Consider the following 16,429-nt stretch of genomic DNA (forward strand, 5'->3'; position numbering starts at 1 on the left):
CCAGAGTTCGAACGAAAGCCGACAGTTAAAAATTGTTGGGTTCGCTCGAACATGACAGTTACAAAAATGTGCGTGCCAAAATCGAGCTCATTGGTTCGAGCGAATGGGGGTTCGCTTGAACCATTTTGGCTTTGAGCGAACCCAATTCGCTCGAACTCGTGTTCGTTTGAACCCGCAAACTAAGGGTTTCTCCCAAAAAATTTCAGAGTTCTGAAGAATTAATGACTTCGGAGCTCTGGTTCAATGCACGAATGAAATAATCTTAATAACCCAAAAATATTAGATGGTAGTACTCGAAGCAATCTTTCTAACAAGTATAATTTTGTTATATTTTGAATTTCTTATGTTCTTGTTTTTTTAATTTTATGGAAAATTGGTTTTTCACCGAACATGAACTTCTCTGTTCAACGCATTGGGAAAAATAAGAAACTAATTCAAAAAAATTCTGAAAAATATCTATACCCCTAGTATTGATGTATTCTTTCTAACAAAAAAAAAAATTGAATTTCGATTTATATAGAACAAGTTATGTGTTCAAACGTAAACCTATGTTTGAATTATGACTAGTCGGACTTCAAAACTTTATAAAATGAACAATATTGAACATATCACTATAAAACCAAATGCAAGCCTTGGATATTGATGTTACAAACGAAAATTTGAAAGAATTGAGTTTTTATCATTTATAGAAAAAAAGTTATGCGTTTCGGGAGGCACATCACTCTTTAAAAATGTAGTTTGTTGTAAAAAACTACTTTTCGAGGGAGATGGAAATTTTTTTTTTAAATCCTTCAAAAAAATTTGAAAAAAATGTATATAGAATCTACAAACAAAATGCTAGAAATCACTAATTTACATCATCTTCAAATTTTTAATTGTTTAAAAGTTATAGTTCTCGGAAGTTGAAGATTATTTTAAAAATGTACATCTCAGTGTCAAAAGTGGCAAAAAAGTGGGAACCATTATTGTGAGTTCACCCTCATATTTGCCAACATTTTATAATTTATTGTAGAAATGTAAATGAATTCGCCAATAATATATTATAATTATTAATTACTTTAAGGTTATATCAACAATCTTTAGTTGCCACCATTGATTTAAAATATAATCTAATGACCTTCATTGTATTCTATGAGGTAAATTGTAGCTACAAGTTGTAATTGCCTCAATGAAAATTAATCGTCTAAAAGCAATTTTTGGCCCCATGAGTATTACAAATTGTTCGTACGATTTATCTCACAAAATACAAAGAGGGATATTAATTTAATTTTAATGGTAGAAACTAAATAAAGTAGATTCTACCCCTTAAACTCATTAATGATTTACACCTTCAAGCCTTTGTACTTTTCTATAAAAAACTATTTTTTTAAATGAAAGGATTTTCAATAGAAATTAATGCATACTCTTATTATTTTCCAAGATTCTCTAGTATTTTGTACCAAAAAAATTGATATAAAAAAATTCTCCAATGAAATTAATATTTTTCTTTAAAAAAAAGGAAAGATCCGCCACTTAAATTTTTTTATTTTTTTTTAAAGTTAAATATTTGTCAAGATTCTATACATTTTTTTGAGAAGGGGTTTCTTAAAGTTATCATTGTAGAGTACATTTTTGCAAGATGCTAGCGCAACACATGAATGTCTCCATGACACACTACTATCCCCAAGTCAAATAGTCAACAAGGTTGAGAAATGACAAACTAGAAGTTGGCAAGGCAAGCCAAGTAGGAAAGCAGACGAAAGCTAGGGGAATGCTCTAGTTAGCTTAAATCGGAGGTGCTTATGTAGTATGGAATTACACAAGGTACAATTTATGATGTCACACACCATAGTCTCTATTATATATGCAAGAGTGAGAGATGAGAGAACATAGGATAAGGACTGTGTCTCAATAGGATGTGAGTGTAGGTACAACTAGCATGATATACATATTTATATATATAGAAAATATTTAACAATGGAAACTAATCACTAACTGATAAATGCCTAAGTTAGACTTAAGCATGAGTAAATAATATTTACTCCAACATAAATAACTCATAATGGTTCTCTATACCTATAGATCTTTTAGTGTTGATGCAGATTCGATTGGATGATTTTTTTATTTTCTTGGTGCATTGACACATTTGTCACAATAAGGTAGGGAAATAATGTTTGTAGTTATAAGATATTTGTATTTTGTGGCCTATCTAGCTATTGACTATAGTGACATTAAAGGGTCTAGGTCATGATTCAATGTGATTCTATGTAATTACATAGTCAAATTCAATCTTATTATTTGGAGATCTTAGTTGTACCTTAGGAGTTCTTAGTGTTGTAGTTATGTTCTTTGATTTTGTTAGGGCCATGGATGACATTTAGTTAAGAGACACTTATCACAATTCCATGAGTAGCTTGGTATCACTTTCAATGCATACTTTGCCAATGATATGCATTTTTTAAATTGACATATGATCCTTGGTTTAGAGGATGAGTGTTTATGTGCCATGGTGGACTCGTGATTATCAATTTCTATTCTAAAATTATATCGGTGCTCTTGGGAGCATATGTATTTACTGGAGACGTGGTCTTCTATTATGTAAATAACAATAAATTATCATGAACTCCTATATTCTATACCTAATCATGTAGATGGATTTTGGTGATAATGTGAGATAGTCTTCTCATATTGAGTGTAGTGGTGATTTTCCCTTGTGATATTTTAGATAGTCAACTGATAAAATTAAAGTTTAATTTGCATGAAATGGTCAATTGGGTGTTTTTTGATGCTAGATGCACTTATGTGAGGTTAAATATCTTTAGCATTTGGACAATGTGTTGAAATAATGACACTTAATGAGGTTTTAGAAAAGAAAAAGAAAAAAGCAAGGAGTCTTCATCCAGATCTAGATTTGAGTTTACCATGAAACTAATGAGGATATTATTTAAAGAAAGGAGTTGTCATCCAGATCTAGATTTGAGTTTACCATGAAACTAATGAGGATATTATTTATAGATCTAGATAATCCCATTACCACTCTCAACCCACTTGATAGAGAATAATCTGATAGGTATTTTCCACTTGGTTTTTCATGTGTATTTTATTTTGTACTTTATCTTCTTATGGGGATGAGTCTTCAGCTATAGATGTTATTTCTAGAAGGCTATTTTGAGGAATACTTAGCATGGTTTATTTTTCCTTGTCTTCTTCTATATATGAATTTTTTATGAGGATAATTTTGACAAGTGCAAGGGGTGGTTATGGCATATTACATGATTTTGAGAATTTCGATAGTTTGATCTTCCTTTTCTTGAGAAGATTATATCTTTGCTAGTTTTTGTATTTATTGATGTTGTGTTGACCTTGAGGTTGAATATTGGATGTTAAGAAGGAAAAATTATTTGATGTAATCTGAAGGAGATCTTACTTATCACAACTAGAGCACTGAAAAGTGTTGGCAGAAGACATGCTAAGTGGTATGCTTTACAAGGTTTTTTTTTAAGGTCTATTATTTATTTCTTAAGATTCATATTCATATTACACTACATTTCAAGAGGTTTAAGTGGAGCTATTATGATCATCATGTTTGTGGCCATTTACTATTATAGCATAGATCATTATTTTTTACTGACAATATGGGCCCGATCTTTAATCTCTATATTTTAGATTGTAGTGCATATGTGGATAGCAATAAGTCTACTAGCAAGTTTATTTAATCTAATTTTTGGTGCAGTTAGTTGGATGTATTCATTTTTCTAAATTTGTAGGCAAGTACTTAGCATCCATATAGACTTATTTATTACTATTTGGTTTTGGTGTTTATGATCAAATATCAAATTGATGTAATATATAGTGATTTTTCATGGGTAAAAGTAAAAAGTTGAATCACGCTTTTATAAAAGAAATGACCAACAATGATCCAAAATTTTAATTTGAATCACTAAAAAGTGACATGTATATTTTGAATTTATAAACTAATAAAATGTGTATTTTTAAATACATTTTATGTCCATATTTTTTTAGAAAAATAAAAAATATGGACATAGTTTTTTTTCTATAAAATTGATACTATCTAAAAAATGAAGTTACATGGGATGTCACTCTATATATAGTAAAACAAAAATTCCCTTCAATTTTTTTGTGTGAATTTATAACTTGAAACTTGACTGCATGAATTTTTTTTTAAATTTTGATAAATAATTATCTTTCAAAGAAATATTTAAATGTTCATGTAGTAAAAAGACAACTATTTTTGTGGGGTGTCACCTTTTGTCTTGAATATTTATCTAAAAGAGAAAAAAAAAAAATGATATTTTGAGATAAAAACATTTATCTACTACATCATATTTTTTAATTTTTCATGTTTTTAATTATTTTTTCTTGACATGATAACCAACCTTACATTTTAGTGTCGATAACCTACTTTTCATTATTATAAATATAAATAATAATTAAAATATTAAAAAAGATGTGTTTTTGAAAACTAAACTTACATATCTAGAAAAGGGTATTTCTTTATTATATAAATAATATTATTTACATGAGTAGTGTTGACGTATATTACATAACCATTTTGATATGCATGGTTAATGCAGTTATTATAACTATTGCGGTTATCAGCTCTGTTTAACCTTTTGTATAAATTCCTCCTGACTTCATCGAATTCACATCATGTTTTTACCATTTTGCATTCTCATTGGGTATCAAAGCCATTTATTTTCAGGGATGAAGTCACACCTACAATGAAAGGAGATGTTAAATAAAGTTACAAATCAATGCATGAGATCTGGTGCCACATTTGTTTTATTCAATGAAATGTGTGGTGGTTGACATTATTCTTTGCTTTGTGGGTTGCACATCACCTTTCACTTAGTGCACTGCATAAACATTCAACTTTGTGAGAAAAGTTCTCTTCTATCAGGACATCAATTCTCTTTGTGCATGCTATGATTTTTTGCAATGGGGTTGTATAATCGTTTGAGGTCAAGAACTATTCTAGAGAAGTGAGAATTCAATTTGAATTTTCCATTTACATTGTAAAGAAGTTACCATCTTTTGATTATGTCATCGTTGTCTTAGTTCTTTAATAATATAAATTGGAGACCACCATGAGAAGATCTCAGAAGTTGTGGTGGGTGACGGCGTAGGCTTGTTCAAAGAAGAATTTCAATCAAGCTCGAGAATACACGTTTCCTTACAAAGTGCCCCTTGAGTTGGAAGAGCATATGCACATTCCTGCAAATGCCAATCTTTGTGGTATCATGCTTGTAGGAGAAGAATGTAGTGCAATGAGCATGGAATGAGTAGAAATAACATGTACACCCACAATGCAGTGATGTCACCATAGACTAAAGTACTATGGGCTTTGCATTTTTCATCCTCCTTTTCTTTGACTAGGGGAGAGGATCTAGTTGTTGTATAGGGTCCAATAGTTGTTATAGCAATTGTGCTTATAATATCTAGTCTTGCCACATATTTATACTATATACTGTAAATAAAAAAATACCAAATGTTGGTCAAAATGGACAAATACTTTAACACAAGAGAACCTATAAATGTTATATACAAAAGGCATAAATACATTCATTAACAAGTGAAATAAAGTATTTTTTGTTTCAAATAAAATATCATAGCTATCCACTATAAGTGTGTCATTTATAAAATAAGATGTTCACTAAAATAAATATTGTTATCATAATGAAAAAATATTATTCCTATGTATACAACTATTGGGGTAGCAATGTATATGCATTGGAGTATTTCATATTAATACATTGTCTTGTCATAAATATAAAAGGTGAGGGATTTTTCCATGAAATGTGAGGGATTTTTCAAAGTTTTTAGTGTTCAACAATTGGTCCCTTTCTGTTCAATATAAGTTGTATTTTATATAATAATATGTTGTTTTTATAACAACAAATATTTTTTTGTGTTCAACTATTGGTCCTTTGGTGTTGGATATAAAAGTCAGAGATAACACACACTTATGATTGCTAATAGACATTTGGTCCATTTTAATTGCCTATAAGTTATAATTTACATAAAAATATGATATTACATACTAATTACAAATGATATTTTTTTATTCAACTACTAGGGATTTTTAGATTAAGTTTTGGTCGAATCTTTGAAAAGTCATTTTTTGGACACTTCAAACTAGACACGTTATTTTGACGAGGTGCATGATGAGTCACGTCTTTAAACCTTATTTGTAGATAGTTAATTATCCATTTTATATTTATTAAACAATAGAGGTCTTACAATATTCCATATGACAACTACATGTTGACGAAGTAAGTCCTAATGACAACTGGTCCCTCTCCCCTAGATCATGTGATAGATGGTAGTGCTTTGTTGATTTCTCCATGTCTAGAGTGTAGACTCAATGCTACGACTTAGGGACTCATGTGTGGTGACAAATAAAGGAGAAAGGTGCGTATTTTCTTGTTCTCAATGATCCATGTTGGTATGTTAGTTGCTGAATTTTTCTTGTTCTCAATGATCCATGTTGGTATGTTGGTTGCTGGAGTCATTTTTTTTTGTGTTGCATGGTTAAGAAGAAAGTCTTGTGTGAATAATTTTGGCATTCTTGAAAAGGTTGATATTAATTTGTTAAAATATAAATTCCATTAGGCAAGTATTCCAGATTTAATTTTCACATTTGGGGAATGAAAATTTAAATAGAATTGATGAATAAAAATTTATGGGATATAGTAAGTGGAAAGGAGAAACCACCTATAGATGCAACCAAGCTATTAGACTGGAATAACAAAGATGATAAAGTGAAGTCTATTATTGGTCTTTCTCTTTCTGACACTAAATAGCATCACATAGATTTAGATAAATCATCAAATGAAATCTGGGATAATTTAAATAAATTGTTTGGAGCCAAATCAATCAATGCAAAATTCTCTCTAAAACTTCAGTTGTTTAGGTTCAAGATGGAAAATGGGATCACTATGTCAAACCATATAAGTAATTTGAGATCACTCATTAGACAGCATGCAGAAGTTAAGGCTCATGTAGATGATGATTATGTTAAGGCCATATTGTTAAACAACTCGCCTTGAAAATACAACAAGGTTATTTTCACGCTTAGTCAAATACCATCACAAACTCTAGAAGGTATGATTTTGTCTCTTCTAGCAGAAGATAAGAGAACAAAAGATAAATCAAAAGATGATCCTTAAGATAAAGCACCATATTCAAGAAGCAACTACAAAAGATCAAATTCTTGGGAAAAAGAACTTTACTCAAGAAGTCATAGAAGGTCAAAGAGAATCAAGTGTTTTTATTGTAAGAAAAAGGGTTACAGCTTGGGATCATAGAGCTCAGGCTTGTGATGTGCTTAAGGGAAAAGTACAAGAACAATCTGATGAAGGAAATGTTGCTTGCATTAAAGATGAAGAATCCGTAGATGATGAATGTATTATTAATGACTCTTCTCTTGGTGTCAGTAGTGCATTTGGTGACAATAGTGCATTAGTACTATAAAAGTTAAATTTTGGAGGCTAGTGGCACCGGAGGATGGAGGATTTTCAACATCTCAAGTTAGCTTCTCACTTTGACATGATTTTTTTGCTTGAGAAGCGTTTCTGGTTTTAGTAATTCTTGCTTTCAATTTTCCTTTTGATGCTGACAGATTTAAAGAATATATATATTGTGAAGATTATATTTTGGAGGCAAATTTGAGATTTGATGTTGAGCTCATCATGGATTGTTGTCGAACAATCTTCAGAGTATATGATTGAGAATTATACCCTTTCACAATCATTAGACAATGATAAATATCTATCATATCTCTTAGGGATCGTTGTTGAATAATTCAAGACTCTGTGATTCGAGACTTCGGTACTGAGAGCTTAAGAACACAGCTCCAAGCTACACCTTTCCAAGGGTCAAGAAACAACTTGATGAAGCCTCTCTTGGTTCAAGATTTGCTTCTTCAAGACAAGATCTTCTAAAAATATGTATTCATATAATTTAATCAACAAGTTTTATTGTGTAAGCCTTAAGGGGGGGGTCCCTAGGGCAAGTTTTAGGATCAATGTAATAAGGGGGGAAATGTTGACATATATTAGATAAGCATTTTGATATGCATGGTTAATGCATTTATTACAATCAAGTCGTGATTACCAGCTCCGATTAACCTTTTCATAAATTCCTCCCGACTTCATCGAATACACATCATGTTTTTACCATTCTGCATTCTCAAGTAGGAGTTGTTGAAACACCAAGTTTTTCAAAAAAAAAATGTAAATTGACCTCAAAGTGGTATACATATACATTTATTGAACAATTTTATTTGAAAAATGTGTGGATACATCTAACATAGCTAGAATGAATCTAGCTAAATCATATGTTTGACAAAAAATGATTTTTAGTTAGAAGTTTTGAAATTCACTTATGTTGATATGTTCGTTGAAAGTGTGACACAAATTTGTATTTTTACCCTCATATAATACTTTTAGTGTCATCATCTTGGATAAGATTATATTTTTCATACATTGGAATGATGGAGGGTGAGAGGGTTTTGATTGAGATGGTGATCACCATGGTTGGTGCTATAGATGACCTTTTGGAGAACATGAGCATAGGGAAAGCTCAAATGGTGTAAATAAGCTAGGGGATCAACCCCTATATGTTTGAGTTTATTTTTTGGCCTCTTATGCAATTTATACAACGGGTGGGAGAATATTGGGAAAGGTTGTCATACACCTTGCATAACAATTTAATATTTATTATTTAGTTGTAGAGCATTCTAGAACTTTCATACTACACTAGGATACAAATTCTTGGTGAAACTTATAAGTTGTATAGGACAATGGACATGTATTTAATTTTGGAGGTCATGATCTAGTGAGTGCATGGTTAATGTAAACCATTTAGTGGTTTTGTTGAAGCTTGTCCTATAAAGAAAGCATGTAGGTAGTTGTATAAGTATTCAGTGGAGCATCTCAAGTTACTAAGGAAGTTATGGAGTGGATGCGGGGATCCCACATGCTTTTGGATTGATCACAAGAAGAGTATAATTGGGTTGCTTAATTTAATTAAAGTTTGGAAAACTTTGTATATTGTAATCTCATTCTTAGAATAATACTTTAAATTTATAGCATTTTAGAACCCTAGATTTTTAAAAAAAATTTCCAAATCAAAGGTACGTTTAGTATTACTTTTGTACTTATATTTTGTTATTCTTTTATATTTGAATTCTACATACTATTCTAGTCTTGGACCACAGGTTTATAAAAGACAACTAATTGTATTTAATTTCAACTGAATTCAACTAGGTATTTTGTCTTTACTATTGAATCCTCAAGTAATAAAGATGTCCTTGTTTTTGGCTTTCTCATTCTGGGGTTGCGCTTTGTCTTTTCATCTCAATTTTGAAGTGCCAATAACATGGCAATGGCGTCTCTTCATAACCAACTACTACATATTTTGCCTGAGGTTGATTTGGATAGCTTGTTTACAGAGGCGGATGAGATGGAAAGCAAACATGGTGAAAGCACTGAGACGGATAACACGCCTCCTTTGGACCCTGAGGCTGCATTAAAGAGAAGGAAAAGAATTCAATCCATTGTCTTTTCTGAAAAAATTAGAAGAAAACGAATGAGGGAATGCTTTGCAACACTCACCACCATACTCCCTGCACCTCCCACCAACAAGGTATTCATTGCATAATGCTCCTTAGTGTTGTTATTTTTTTTTCATTTCTTTTGGTTTTTTTTTTTTAGTTTTCTATTATTGTGATGATAGATCAAGAGTATGATTCAATTATTATTGTAACAATGGATTTTAAAATATGATCAGAAATGACGTAAAATAAATGTTATTGCGATAATAGATCTTAGAATGTGATCAGAAACATTGATGTAAAATAATTTTAGTCTTCCAGATGCAATCTTCTAATCAAATTTGTTGTTTGTGTCTCAGGTTCCAAGGTACTGTTTAATCGCTGAAACCATCAAATACATTGAGCAACTCCATGAGCGAGTCGGGGAGCTCAAGCAAAAGAAAGAGCAGCTATTAGCCAAGAAAAACAAGTGTTTAATGAATTTGGCTCCACCTCAGCCTTCCACAGATGTTAATGTGGGTGTGGAGATATTTGGCAATGAAGTGATCATAATAATTACCAGCTCAGAAATGCCAAGTTGCGTATCGAAGATTTACCAATGCATTGAAGCTCAAAATCTCGACATACAAACTGCTGATTTCTACGCAGATAACTGTATCGTCTTTCTTTACTTCCGAGCCACTGTAAGCTGCAAATACTATTCCTCTTTCTGATTTTCTCATTTCCCTAAACAATTTCTGATTTGGTTTTTTCTGATTTCTCTAAACAATCTCGTTGTTGTGATGGGCAGTGTTGCGCTGGGGTTTCTACGCAGCTCAGACAATGTTTACAGACAGATCTCCCAAACGCGTACAGATGAAAAAAGTTCAACTTTGGCGAGCGCAAAGAGAGAGAAAACCTGAAAAATGGCTGTGTCGTTAATAATATTATTTTAAGTTGCTCTGTCCATTTGCACCCTGAAGCCCCGTCATTTCCTTTATATTTTATAGAAAGCACATTTATATTATATTAGCTTCCTCAGATGGAATAATTTGGACTTGAGCTTTGCTTGCGTAAGCCATGCGGCTCGCTCGGAGTTTTGGATAAATTTCCACGAAATATTTATAAAAAATTGAGAATGAGGCCAAGTTGCCACGCATTTTAACATTCAATCAAATAGAATATTTTGTGAACAAATGGGCCTTTTGCATGTGTTTGTTTTTTTCTCTTGGACACTTGTGCTTTATTTTCAATTAGAAGAAGATTAGCAGTATTCTTTTACTTCCGATTTTAATATCGAATTTTTTAATGTACAAGATTTCTTAGTTTTCATTTCATTCTACTAGGTAATAGTTAGCAATTAAATATGTTTTTTTTTCATTGGTAATTGAACCACTTTGTTTTTTATAAGTTATCTTTAAAATATCATAGTTTCAAATTCTTTGAAGTGTTTTTGAGAGTGTAATTCATTAACTTTTTGTTTGTGTGCTACAAATTTTCGATGATTAGCGAGAGTTAATGCTATTGATCAGTTCTCTACCATGCATCTCACGGTTTTTTCTCCTTCCAAGTGTAAGCCAACCAGGAGCGATGTGGATGGGGCTTGGCAGGTGGTGGAAAGAAAAAAGACCAAGCGTCGGAGGAAAGCCCTTCAAACCCTCACAGACCCTAATTTGATTCCCCTTAGGGCACAGAATTGCTCTGCGACTTCGAACAGTCTATTGCTCGGGGGCGCTAAATATGCCTGCTTTCCCTCGTCCTCCCCCATCCCTCGGGCCTTTTTAACAAATTGGTGGGACAAGCTAGGGAATACAGAAAGGTCTTGAACCAAAGATGGCTTAAGGCGAATCCTGCAAACCGTGGAATTTCATGGCAAACTACGGTGGATCTTTCCAAGGTAAACAAACTCAAGAAAGCAACTCCTCCTCATACTATGAAGCAAAAAGAATGGTTGCAGTTGAACCCATCGAACCTAGTAGGCCGAAAACGGAGATTGGGCTGGATTTAGAGATTCTCCAGCAAAACATCATCTTTCACCGGAGAAAGAGCTTCATTGCTAATTGGCGAGGCTCTCATTATTCCTTCGAAGATGTGAAAGGTTGGTGGGAAACTAAATTTCACAACCTGGTAAGCACCTATAACATGGGTTTTCATTGCATTCTAATTACATGCATAGACTCTAGTGTTAAGTAGGATTTGCTTAGAAGTAAGGAGAAATTGCTTAATGGTTGTATCTTTCATTGCATTGATTGGGCTCCTAATTTTAACCCTAAAGCTTTTGAATTCAATAGCAATCTGCATTGGGTCAACATTGCCCCCCTTCCTGTCGAATTTCATGTTTCAAAAATAATAGAATCACTTGCGGTAGGGTTAGGGAAATGCATGGCTATTAAAGGTATTCAGGATAAAAATTTTGATAAAGACATTAAATTACTTATTGATTTCAAAACTATTTGCCCTAAATTGAACCCTTTCGAATTAATAACCTCAACAGGGAAATGGGAGATAAATCCTTCGATCTATAAAGGAATTATTGATGCTTCATATATGGTTATCTTCCATAAGAGCAATGCAATTAAGGAGACAGTAATCAATCATAGTTTTGCAATCCACAACCAAATCACCCACAACATTCAACCAATCAAACTACCTGAGTCTCGCCCTAACCCTGTTGGTTCCCAAAACCACAGATTGGAAAACTTAAGGGTTTGCCAAATCCTCAAATAATCCAACTAGCTTTGGCCAACGAACAGGGATGGTCGAAGACCAAATCCCTCTGCACTTAAGGCTCCACTGAACCTAGGTGGATATACCTCTCCCTCTCAAGCACAAAAAGAGTTATTTAAAGTGTATTTAAGCTTTATGGTTAGCAAATGCAAAACTGGCAAATGATTGTTTTGCAATTATGCTTTATTATGTGCTTTAAGTGAATGCCTTTGAAAAGAAATGGTTGTGAATGTATATTGAAAATGAGATATCTTTCAGGACCTTAAAGACATATACATAGATCAGTTCATATAGGATTTGGGAAGAATGTTTCTATGTCAAGGACCTTGAATGCATATAGATCAAAACCTTGAAAAATCAATAACAAACTAGTGCCTCTATCCAGGTATATATATGACACTTTGTGGACAGAATATCTTATCAACTCAAGAGATAATTTCTCATCAACTATGAAGGTTCAGTATGTGTTACACAAACAATAAGAACTCAATCTTTCACTTAATGCAACAACATGTGATTCACATCGTAGCAAATCTATACATAGATTTATCAAGAGGACAAAGATAATCATAAACACAAAAGTGTGTACAATATTTGGAAAAGAAACAATGAACCTTGTATATTAACCTTCAGGGAATGATTGCATACATAAGCCGCACTTGTAGATACTCCATTACAAATTGCTTGCACAAAATAGTACTTCTTCTTCCTACAAACTTCCCTAGTACAAATGACTTTCAGTCCTTACAACAGCATGATGTTCTATATAAAATCTCCCTCCCCTCTGTAAAACTGGCTCCCTTTAAATATATGAATCAAAAGGCACATATGAAAGGACACACCCTTTCATACACAGGAGGGAGTTACAGACAGTTGCATTCCCAAAGGACACACTCTTTAGTTTGAAAAACATTTACAAATGAATCCCTAAAATACAACACTAAGACATTAATAATGCAGATTTAATATTTTGTTTCCGCTTGAGTTCCTCATTTCCAAGCTTTGATAAAAAATTCCCTACACATAAATTAAACCAATCAGGTTCCTCAAATGGAAAGTAAATCATAATTTTCCTTTGGTTAAGTTTTGCATTAAAAATAAGATCTTTTCAGATACATAAATAATAATTCTCCTTAATCAAAGTTTTTACAACTTTTCTAGAAAATACTTTTACAAAAATTCACACTTTGATTCCACATAAAAAATTAACCCTAATACACATATTCCACTTTATTCACTTAGGGTGAAAATATCATCCAATTGACTAATCCAATATTATTCATGAATACTATTGAATATATTTCATCCATTGAGGAAGTATTTCCAAGATAATAATTTAATGTATTTTTCACAAATAATAAAATCATTACATCTTCTAGTATTATATTAATTTATTAAAGTAAGAAATACTTCCTGTCCCATGGAAGAAATAATATGTTTTCTCTAAACATGAAATTACACCATTTAGATATTGCAATAAATCAAACATTTATCCTTCTAGGGATAAAATAATATCTTTAATAACATTAGAAACATTTTGCGAGATCAAATTTGATCTAAAAGGAAATATACCATATATACTTAGGGAAACAATAACTCAAAATACTGTGCCATATAGTCACAAGATTTATCAAAATAAAAAATTCAAAAAGAATAATATTCCCTAAGAATAATAATACTGTATTAATAACATTTTGGGAATACATTACACTTGAATTAAAACCTTCCAAAACCTTTTAAAAAAAAATTACTTAATGACCCACTTTGGAAAAATTAAAAATACTTTACCCTAAAGAGATATATAATCTTTACACATAATTAGAGTAAAAATATTTCTTAAAAATATGATATAATAAGGCTCCAAAAGTAAATGAAATCTCCTTGAGTAAATATTCCAAGGAGAGTGATTTACTTTCACTTGAATAATTTCCAAAGTAAAAAGAAATTTTCTATAATAACCTCTTTTGTAAGGAAATTTAACTTTTGGAAAACTAATAATCACTAGTCTTTGAAATAATAACATTTCCCTACAATAATACTTTTAAGAATAATAAGAGATTATTATCTTGAAATAAGGAAGTATCAAGAATCATGTTTAATCTTTTGAGTAAGAAATACTCCCTCCTAATGTTCACCCAAGAAACAAATATAATTTTTGCACACAAAATACTAGAATGAGATATTCCAATAAACTCAATACTTTTCCTTTGATATGGTTATCTTGAAATATAATGCCATTAGAAATATTTCGTAAAAATTAATTTGCCCTAAAAGGAAATTAACTTTACATGACACAACCATTAGCGCAAAATATCTAATGAGACATTCCTTAAATTACAATAATCAAAGATTAAAGAAAATAAATCTATAAAATCACTTCATACATTATTTAAAAAATCTCAAAATGTAAATATATTATATAGAAAACACATGAGATTATTTACTTTCAAGAAAAATTAAATTTAAAGGTAAAATGTTAATTAATAACCTCTTAAAATCAATTTTACCTTTTAAAAATAAATCAAAGCAAAAATTAAAATACATTACCTCTTTGCAAATAAAAACTAAAATTCAATACCTTCACGCACTTTTTTAGTTACCCCGATGCCCGATGGGTTTCACCCACCGGGCCCCACTTTGTGCAAATGCCACTTTTACTTATAAAGTTTTCTAAAATAAAAAAATGATTTACCTTTTGGAAAAAACTTTTATTCCTTTTGGCAATAAATTAAATCTTTTATTTAAAAGATTTACAAAATAGGCTCTCCATAGAGCTTGATATATATTTTGTAAAAGCGTTCATATTTTACCCTCTTGAAAATAAACTTTTATTTACTTTTATAGTAACCCTACATATAACACATCAATGCCAATTAAAATTTGTGTTAATAAAAAAAATCATTTGAAATCTTATAACACAAATAAATGAATATGTTATAACAATATCAAAATTAATAATTTTATGCAGGAAAAATTAAAAAATGACTCTCATATGACATGAACACATATGGTTCCAAAATTCTGCATTAGGTTGAATAAATCATAATCATTTCAAGGAAATGGTTGGCTTAGTTTAATGATCTTGCAAGAAAGAGAACCGTTAATATCCAAATGCCATTATTTAAAGAAAATTCAAAAATGATACATAATGGACTTATTTAAATTTACTTAAAAATGATATAGTAAATAATATCATAAGGCTCTAAAATTTGGCATGGTAATGTTTGAATGTACACTAAATGCAAAGAAATCAATAACTTGACATAATTACACTCAAATAAAATGAATTTTGGTTCAGAAGGGCGTACCTGAAAATTCAAGTTTTGAATACATATACATACCTAAAAATCGATCTCTTAACATGTTCATAGGTTTTCAGGAGCTGGTCATAGGTAGTGCATACAATTGCATTGAGAAATCCTCTTTTTGGCATGAATCTATAACTCTAAAAAAATTCAAATTTTAGGGTTCCAACAAACCCTACCCCACCCGCGCCCATAGTCGGTTCGTCTCTCTCCAATAAAACCAAGGATGGCTTGCCTCCCTCTGCCTCATCCTCTCATCCCTCAGCATTGGCATCAAAGAAGGAAAAACCCTCGCTATCTACTTCAAAGAGAAAAAGAACTTGCATTCCCCCTCATAGGGATACCCATTTTGACTAAGACCATCCTTCCATGGATAATAGGAAATCGTGCCCTCTTCTAACAGATAATCAGTATCTTCCCAACACATCCTAGGTTAACAGTAATCTAGACAAATAATCTATCTCTCTTAACAGAGAAACCTAACGACTTACTTGAATTCACCAATACCTTGAAGGCTAATATAGTGGAACAAATAGAAATAGTGGAGAACAACTTGACTGACAAAGATCAAATCAGGGACAAAGACCTCATTTTGGCTCTATGAGGCTCAAAGGAATTCAACCTTAGGGAGGCTCAAAAGGATTCAGTAGACCACACTCCTTTTCTCCCCCCAACACTAGGATCCTTGATAAGATCAGATAATATTAAGGTACTTGGAGAGGCCTCTCCCAATCAATGCATTGAAACCCTTGTGGAGGAAGGCCCATTGGGTCTATCTCTTCATTTGGTAGGCAGGACTAAGCCAAAATCTGGATCTTCTCAGAAGAGAAGAGGGAGAAGATCAAATTCATAACTTAGACTC

The sequence above is a fragment of the Cryptomeria japonica genome, chromosome 3 (assembly GCF_030272615.1).
Source record: "Cryptomeria japonica chromosome 3, Sugi_1.0, whole genome shotgun sequence".
NCBI classification, from domain to species: Eukaryota; Viridiplantae; Streptophyta; class Pinopsida; order Cupressales; family Cupressaceae; genus Cryptomeria; species Cryptomeria japonica.